This window comes from Rhinopithecus bieti, unplaced genomic scaffold, assembly GCF_001698545.2.
Source record: "Rhinopithecus bieti isolate Rb0 unplaced genomic scaffold, ASM169854v2 scaffold_68800, whole genome shotgun sequence".
NCBI classification, from domain to species: domain Eukaryota; kingdom Metazoa; phylum Chordata; class Mammalia; order Primates; family Cercopithecidae; genus Rhinopithecus; species Rhinopithecus bieti.
In genome coordinates, this window is record NW_016825633.1 from 1 (window position 1) to 8,572 (window position 8,572).

Genomic DNA, 8,572 nt, shown 5'->3' on the forward strand with positions numbered 1-8,572 from the left:
CTCCATCTCAAAATAAATAAATAAATAAATAAACAAACAAATAAGTAAATAAATAAATAAATAAATAAATAAAGGATGAGTTCATGTCGTTTGCAGGGACATGGATGAAGCTGGAAACCATCATTCTCAGCAAACTAACACAAGAACAGAAAACCAAACACTGTATGTTCTCATTCATAAGTGGGAGCTGAACAATGAGAACACATGGACACAGGGAGGGGAACATCACACACCAGGGCCTATTGAGGCGGGGGGCTAGGGGAGGGATATCATTGGGAGAAATACCTAATGTAGATGATGGGTTGATGGGTGCAGCAAACCACCATGGCACGTGTATATGTAGCAAATCTGCATGTTCTGTACATGTACCCAAGAACTTAAAGTGTAATAATAATTTTCAAAAAGGAGTATTTGCAGATGTAATCAAGTTAAGACAAGACTATTAGGGTGAGCTCTAATCCAACATGACTTGTGGTCATATAAGATAATGAAAATGCCACTAAAGACAGAGACACACAGGGAGAGCAACATGTGGTGACAGAGGAAGAGACTGGAGTGATGTCCCTGCAAGCAAGCAAGCAATATCAAGGATCTATGGCCATCACCAGATACTAGGAACAGGAAAGGAAAGATTCTTCCCACAGACTCAAAAGGAGCAAGGCCCCATCGACACCTGGACTTCAGATTGATATTCCTTGAGTTCCATGTTTTGTAGACAAAAGGTTATTGACATTCTTGGGTGTTTCAAAAGTGTTGCATCCAGAACTGTGAGAGACTAAATTTCTGTTGTCTTAAGCCACAAGTGTTTGGTACTATGTACAGCAGTCATAGGAAACTTAATACAAAGCCTTAGTTTTGGTTAGCTTTTCTTTTGTTTGTTTGTTTTTTTGTTTTTTGTTTTGTTTTGTTTTGTTTTGCTGTGCCCTGATCAACAGTAAGGCTGGAGATCTAATGAGCAGAAGTAGCACATGCTGGTTAGATAAATTTACTCAGGAACCACAGAGCCTGTGTTCAAATCTCAGCCTCACAACTTGCTAGCCCTACCCTTGTTGTACCCCAGTTCTCTTATGTTTAAAGTTGGAAACAACTGCTCCTCTTTATAGATGGTGGTGAGGATTAAATGAAGTATGGGTTTAGAATTACAGCAGTGTCAGGAACTGAGAAAAATCACAATAAATATTAACCATTTCTATCATTATTTCATACCCGGATTGACTAGTACTGTTTCTACTGCCATTTTTTATTATAATGTGGATTTTGTTAGTGTGGGTTGACCTTCACAATATATATTTGTCATTAAAAAGCAGTTTACAAACCTAAAAGTAGGATACTATTTTATTTCTATTCTTAAATATATAGTTACATTTGCATAATATAATTTCTGAAAAAACATTCAAATGTTGACAGTGCTTATCCATGCATAATAAAATTTTAAGGTTTTTTAAAGATTGTATTACTTTCAGGTATTTTCCATTTTTATCTACAAGAAAAGTGTCTTGGTTCTGGAAGTGAGAAAAACAATAAAACAAAATACCCCTGCCCTTTTCATAGGAAAGTTGCTCAACGTTAGGAATGATAACATGTCTAAGCCAAGACAATTAGGTACTAGAGTAGTCCTAGAATTAAAGTATGAATCTATCTACATGACATCCCCAGTTGGGCAGGTTTAGGGAAATTATAGACACCCGGGGGAAGGGCAAGCACGTCTCTCAGATGAACCTTACATTCAACAGCCAGATGACATTTCTACTTTTCAAGATTTTAGGGAAGGTCATGAGATGAAAGTGGTTTCATAACATGCTTCTTTCTGCAGTAGCACAAATAAAGTCCCTTGAATTGACAGCAGACTCCTCTTTTTACCCACCTAGTTGGCCAAGCAGTGACTGCCACAGGGGAGGGAAAGGGGAGGGACTGCATGAAACCACTAGGGCTCAGCACCACAGCTTCCAGAGGAGAGAATCCTAACACAGCAGGATTCAGGGTAAAAGTAGAGTCACAGTCTCACTCGGCCCTGGTCCCCGGGAGTAATCAACACACGTATGAAGTACCTTGCTCATACAATTAAAAATATTAAGCAGAAAGGAAAATATACACATGCCAATCACATATAATACCAAATCATATCAAGTTCTAAATGGGATGCATACCTAAACTAACCAAGGGATTTGGATAGTAGATCGGACACATAAAAACCAACTCCTGGCAATCACTGACTTTTTTTCACCAAGATTGCCCAGATTAGTTCCAGATTTACAGACATAGATGCGTTAATCGCGTGAATAAAAGTGGGAAATTATGCCTGGACAATGGCAAGATATTTCACATTCAAGATACACTGCAAATCCCAGCTACTTGGGAGGCTGAAGTGAGAGGAACAATTGAGCCCAGGAGTTCTAGGTTGTAGTGTGCTGTGATTGTGCCTGTTAATAACCACTGCACTCCAGCCTGAACAACATAAGGAGGCTGAAGAGATCCTGTCTCAAGGAAAAAAAAAAAAAACCCACAAAGATACACTGTAACATTGTTTTGAGCTGGCTGTCACCTGGGAAACCCTTAAGACTTTAAACACATCACATTTTTTTAAATCACTGAAAAATGATATGTACCAATTCTGTTAGTGCTCTCTATAGCACGTAAACTGGAAAAGTGGGTGTGTCTGGTTTAGTAGCTCTGAAAGACAGTACACATGTAAAGAGGCATATATGGCAGGTCACAGTGTTGAGATACGAATGAGTATTTGTTCTTCTCATGTTTCTTCCTTTCTCCTTTCCGTCAGATAGCCAGACAACTATAGATAAAACACGCAACAAAATCACACCATATTTCATGCAGAAATATATACATATGTAACGAAGGATAAATAATGAAAAGTCTAAATGCTTGTTACTGATTACTCCTTTGTAAGAAGGAGTCTAATGCAAGCAGAAGAAACTTTGACTTTCTTTCTTTCTTTCTTTCTTTTTTTTTTTTTAAGACAGGGTCTTACTCTGTCACCTAGACTGGAGTGTAGTGGTACAATTATGGCTCAGCACAGCCTTGACCTCCCTGGCTCAGGTGATCCTCCCATCTCAGCCTCCCAAGTAACTGGGACTACAGTCCTGCACCACCATGCTCAACTAATTTTTGTATTTTTTTATAGAGAAGTGGTTTCACCATGTTGCCCAGGCTGGTCTCAAACTCCTGGTCTCAAGCGATCCGCCCATCTCAACCTCCCAGAGTACAAGGATTACAGGTGTGAGCCACTGCACCCAGCCCAGACTTTGAGTGAATTTCGATTGTCCATATAATGGTTTATTTCTTTTTTTTTTTTCTTTCCCAACTTCTTTCTTTAATTCTCCTTTAAAGCGAATGCAAAAAAAACAATCTGATGCCTCCTTATTCAAATGCCGATACATTGTCTTACGACTGGAAACTGAAATCACTTTTTTTTTGCATTATTATACTTTAATTCTAGGGCTACATAGTGAACAACGTGCAGGTTTCGTTACATATATTATACATTGTGCCCATGTTGCGTGGCTGCACCAATTAACTCATCATTTACATATAGGTATACTCTCCTGAATGCTTCCCTCCCCCCCTACCCTCCCCACAATTAGGACCCGGTGTGCTGATGCCTCCCCGTTCCTGGGTCGCAAGTGAGTCTCATTGTTCAATTCCCATTCTTATTGGAGGTGAGAACATGCGGTATTGGTTTTCCTGTTCTTGCGATAGTTTGCTGAGAATGATGTTTCAGCTGCACCATGTCCCTACATAAGGCGCAAAACTCATTCGGTTTGCTTATGGCCCTGCCATAGTGATTCCATGGTGTTATATGTGCCACATTTTCGCTTAATCCAGTCTGTTCACTGGATGGACATTGTGGGTTGATTCCAAGTCTTTGCTATGGGAATATTGCCGCAATAAAACATACCATGTGCGATGGGTCTTTATAGCAGCCATGACTGTATAATCCTTGGGTAGGTATCCCCAGTAATGGGATGGCTGGGTCAAATAGTATTTCTAGTTCTAGATCTTGGGAATCGCCACACTCTTTTCCACAATGGTTGAACTAGTTGTGACATGGCGCGCGATAGCAGTGTAAAGTGTTCCGTATTTCTCCACATCGCGTCTCCAGCCCGAGACTGTGGTTGTCGCTGATGTTTTTAATGATTGCCATTCTAACTGGTGTGAAATGGTATCTCATTGTGGTATTGATGTGCCCCATTTTCTCTGATGGTGAGTTGATGATGAGCATTTTTTCATGTGTCTGTGGCTGTATGAATGTCTTCTGTTTGAGCAAGTGGTATCTCATATCTTTGCCCACATTTTGATGGGGTTGTTTGTTTTTTTCTCGTAAATTGATGAGTTCTTTATAGGTTCTGGTATTACCCTTTGTCAGTATGAGAGGATTTGCCAAAAATTTTCTCCCATTCTGTAGCTTGCCTGGTTCACTCCGATGGTAAGCTTTCTTTTTGCTGTTGCCAGAAGCGGGGGGGCCTTCCCGCCCCGCCCTCCCCTGTGTTATTTAGTTTAATTAGATCCCATTTGTCAATTTTGGCCTTTTGGTTGCTGTTGCGCTTTTTGGTGTTTTAGACATGAAGTCTTGCCCATGCCGTATGGTCCTGAATTGGGTTTCCTAGGGTTTTCTTCTAGGGATTTTATTGGTTTTAGATCTAACATTTAAGTCTCTAATCCATCTTGCGCATTAATTTTCGTTATAAGCGAGTAAGCGAAAGGATTCCAGTTTCAGCCTTCTCTACTTATGGCTAGCCATTTTCCCAGCACCATTATTAAGATAGGAAATCCTATTCCCCATTTCTTGTTCTTTGTCAGGTGCCTAAAAGCATAGGATGGCTGTAGATGTGCTGATATTATTTCTGAGGGCTCTGCTTCTGCTCTCCATTGGTCTATATCTCTGTTTTGGCTACCAAGTACCATGCTGCTTTTGCGTTTACTGATTAGCCTGCTGAGTACCAAGTTTGAGAAGTCAGGTAGCGTTATGCCTCCAGCTTTGTTCTTTTGGCTTAGGATTGTCCTGCCAAGCAGGAGTTCTTTTTTGGTTTATTCTTAATGTGAGTTATACAGTATATTCTTTTTGTAAGTTTCTTTATGTCTAAAATATTCTCAGAACCATAAATGTTTCTATGACTAGTTCTGATTATAAAATGATTTGTATCAATTAAGAGGTTGTGAAAAATATAGTTATGTCCAGAAATAAATATATAATTAATCAAGTAATCCTACTACTCATTAACTTAAAAAAAGGTATTATGTTTGTATATTACCCCCATTATTCTCTGTATGCATGCATCATAACGTACATTCATTGCATGTGAGTCTAATATATTGAGACATTCAAGATTTGCCAGACAGCATGAAATGAGTTATTAAATGATTCCAAGTTCAAACTAAACTCTGACTCTCAAGTCACCATCCCTAACCATTGGCATATATAATCTTTTTCTCAGTAAGTCCTGTGTCCAGTCAGGGAAAGTGTCTTCTAGACAAGGACAGATCTGGCATTCAGTCCCCAGGTCTCCTGATTTCAGTCTGTTGTACAGAATACTCATCTTTATGCTCTTTTATTCTGTACTGTCTCCTTTCTGGGGTTCAAACAAAGGTTGCTATTCCAGTGTCACAATGGAAGGTAAAAAGGAAGAGAAGAACACATCAAATAAAAGTAACAAAGTGATTATTTGATCCCAAACTTCCACCATTCTCAGGTATCTCATCCACAAAGAAATGTCACCAAAGGTGTTCTATAACATATGAGTATGTATGTTTCCTTTCCCAATGTTTCAAATTTAAATGATCTCTGTAGGAGGTTCGTGTTTAAGTCTTTTGAGGAAGGGAAAACCGAGGGGAGACCAAATATATATTTATTGAAGTATTATGTATCAGATGGTTTCTTTAGTTTTGCTCATTTCTCCTTATAACACTCCTGTGAGGTAAATATCAATATGCTAGTTTTATTGATGAGCAAGGTAAGGTTCACTAAGTGTAACTCACTACCATAGCATCATACAACAGAAAAGAGTGAGTATTCTTCCCTCATCCCAACTTCATCACATTGCATAGCACAGAGATGGCATCTAACTTCCTACATAATATAGATGAGTGTGTGTGGTTCCCTTACATTCCCAAATACTCACTAAAATATAATGATGCTATCCAGATTATGAAACAACATCCCTGTTAAAGATCAGAAGAGTTGAGATGGGAAGGAAGCAAACACTGGCACTGTCAATGACACACCAAATACCGTGCCAGCATCTTGACAAAGATCTCCCCTTGAACACATCATAATGCTTTCTTGAGTGTAAGAATCAGGTATATGTGTGTTTGTGGTGAAACATGCAAAACAATACTATGTTTTGTTTAGGGAAGCTTTCATATGGAATAAAAGGATAAAGTCACATTTGGGAATTATAATCATTGCTTTCTGGATGCTGATTATCTATAGCAGAGAAGGAAGGAGATACAATTAGGGAGGAGTAAAGTTTTTCCTAAGCTGGACTGATTTCATAGTTCTCTCTGTTTTTTATTTGAAACATTTCACAAGTAGCAGAGGTTTTAGGGGATATAGTTTTTATCATGAATACAGATATTCCCTGTTGATGTTTTGACTTATAATTTTCAATTTTATGATAGTGTGAAAGTGGTACACATTCAGTAGAAACTATACTTCAAGTTTTAAATTTTGATCTTTTCCTGGGCTAGAAAAATGCAGTATTATACTCTCTTGTGATGCTGGTTAGGGAGCAGCAGTGAGCTACAGCTCCCAGTCAGCCATGCAATCACGAGGATAAACAACTGAGACTCTACAGTGTACAGTGTTGCCAGCATTCTTTAATATTGTTTTGTGTCTTCACATCCCATCTTGTCTACAAATGCCCATTTTTGACCTACAATTATTTTCAACTTACAATGAGTTTATCAGGATGTAACTCCCATAGTAAGTCAAGCATGGGGTATGGAATATGTACAATCCATACTCTCACCTTAGCAAATGTTTAATATTGAGTCAAATGCAGAGGTTAAAAATATCAAGAGCCAGCAATTCCATCATAATTAAAATTAACATGGTACTAGATCTTTCTAATGATTTTTTATACATGGATATATGCACATGTACTGTACATGCATTACAAATGCAATCATAAAGCTATTATAATTATATGTACAGTACAGTATCCTGAGTTTTTTGTTGTTATTTTCAGTTTTGCTTTTATCTTAAGTACTAACATGTGGATGAAACATTCTGTGTACATGACAAGGTATAAGATATAATCTAACTTTGCTTTTTAATGAACACTTTACAGCTGGCCCAGACCCAATTCCTTAACAATGCATTTGATTAGAAATGCCATACTTGTAGCATCTTAAATGATGTTATATGCCTGGGTCTACTCAAGAGCTTTCTTTAGACTTCTTTAACCTGCATGTCAACCACTCTGTCCAAAACTTATGAAATTATACGCTCAGAGAACATTGTACTACCCGGCAAAGTAATCCCCACTTTTCATTCAGTCTTTGTATGCGTGATAGGAATAATAATAAAAAACATAAATGGTTACAGGGCACACAGTAGATAAATTGGTTGATATAGATCATGCAACCAGCAAGTAATGGTTCCCAGGGTCAAATCCCAGTCCTTCTCACCCAAAAGCCCCCTCCCCAATCACTGTTTCTATATTGAATGTCCTTCTGTGTTAGAACAGAGGCCAACAGAGGGAAGAGACTCACCCCAAAAAACACAGTCAATTGATGGGTCAAGTAACTGGCGTACAAATGTGATGACTCCTGTCTTCTGTCTAGCTGACTCATTATTATTCTTTGCTCTTCTGTACTATTTCTTCCTCCCATGGCTCAATAAGAACTCCTTCACCCACGTCACACTAGAAAGAAAATAAAAGAGCAGAAAGTACATGGAATCAAAGGAATGATAAGATAAAACCAGCATTCATTTCTTGCTACTATATTTCTAAATGCTCTCTGTTTCAAATCTTCTATTTCACAGGGCACAATTATTTTCTCTTGGAACTAACAATCTTCCTTTGGAGAATGTACCCCAAAGATACAATTCGAAAAGACAAAAAGGCAGAAGCACAAGGTCATTCTTAGCAGAACAAATTGTAACAGCAGAAGATTAGAAATAAGACAGACGTCCACCAATAAAAGATTGATTGAATAATCTAAGATGCATCTACATCCTAGATTTCGATGCCAGTATAAACAAGCAAGGAAGACTCCCTCTCTCTACTGCTATGTAGTTATTTCCAGGATATACCATTAAGTGAATAAAGCAAAGTGCAGAAAAATGTATAGAGCTGCTGTTGTCCCATACCATAGCCACTGGCCACTCATGGCTATTTAAGTTAACTAAATTTAAATGGAATTTTAAATTCACTTCCACAGTCACACTTACCACATTTTAGGTGTTTAATAGTCATAGGTATCTAGTGGCTATGTTGGACAGTTTAGACATAGAATATTTTCACCTTTGTGAAATTCTATTGGACTCCACCAGTGTAGAATATGCCACCTTATATGTATGAAATAGGAGAAAACTAATAGAAACATTCTATTT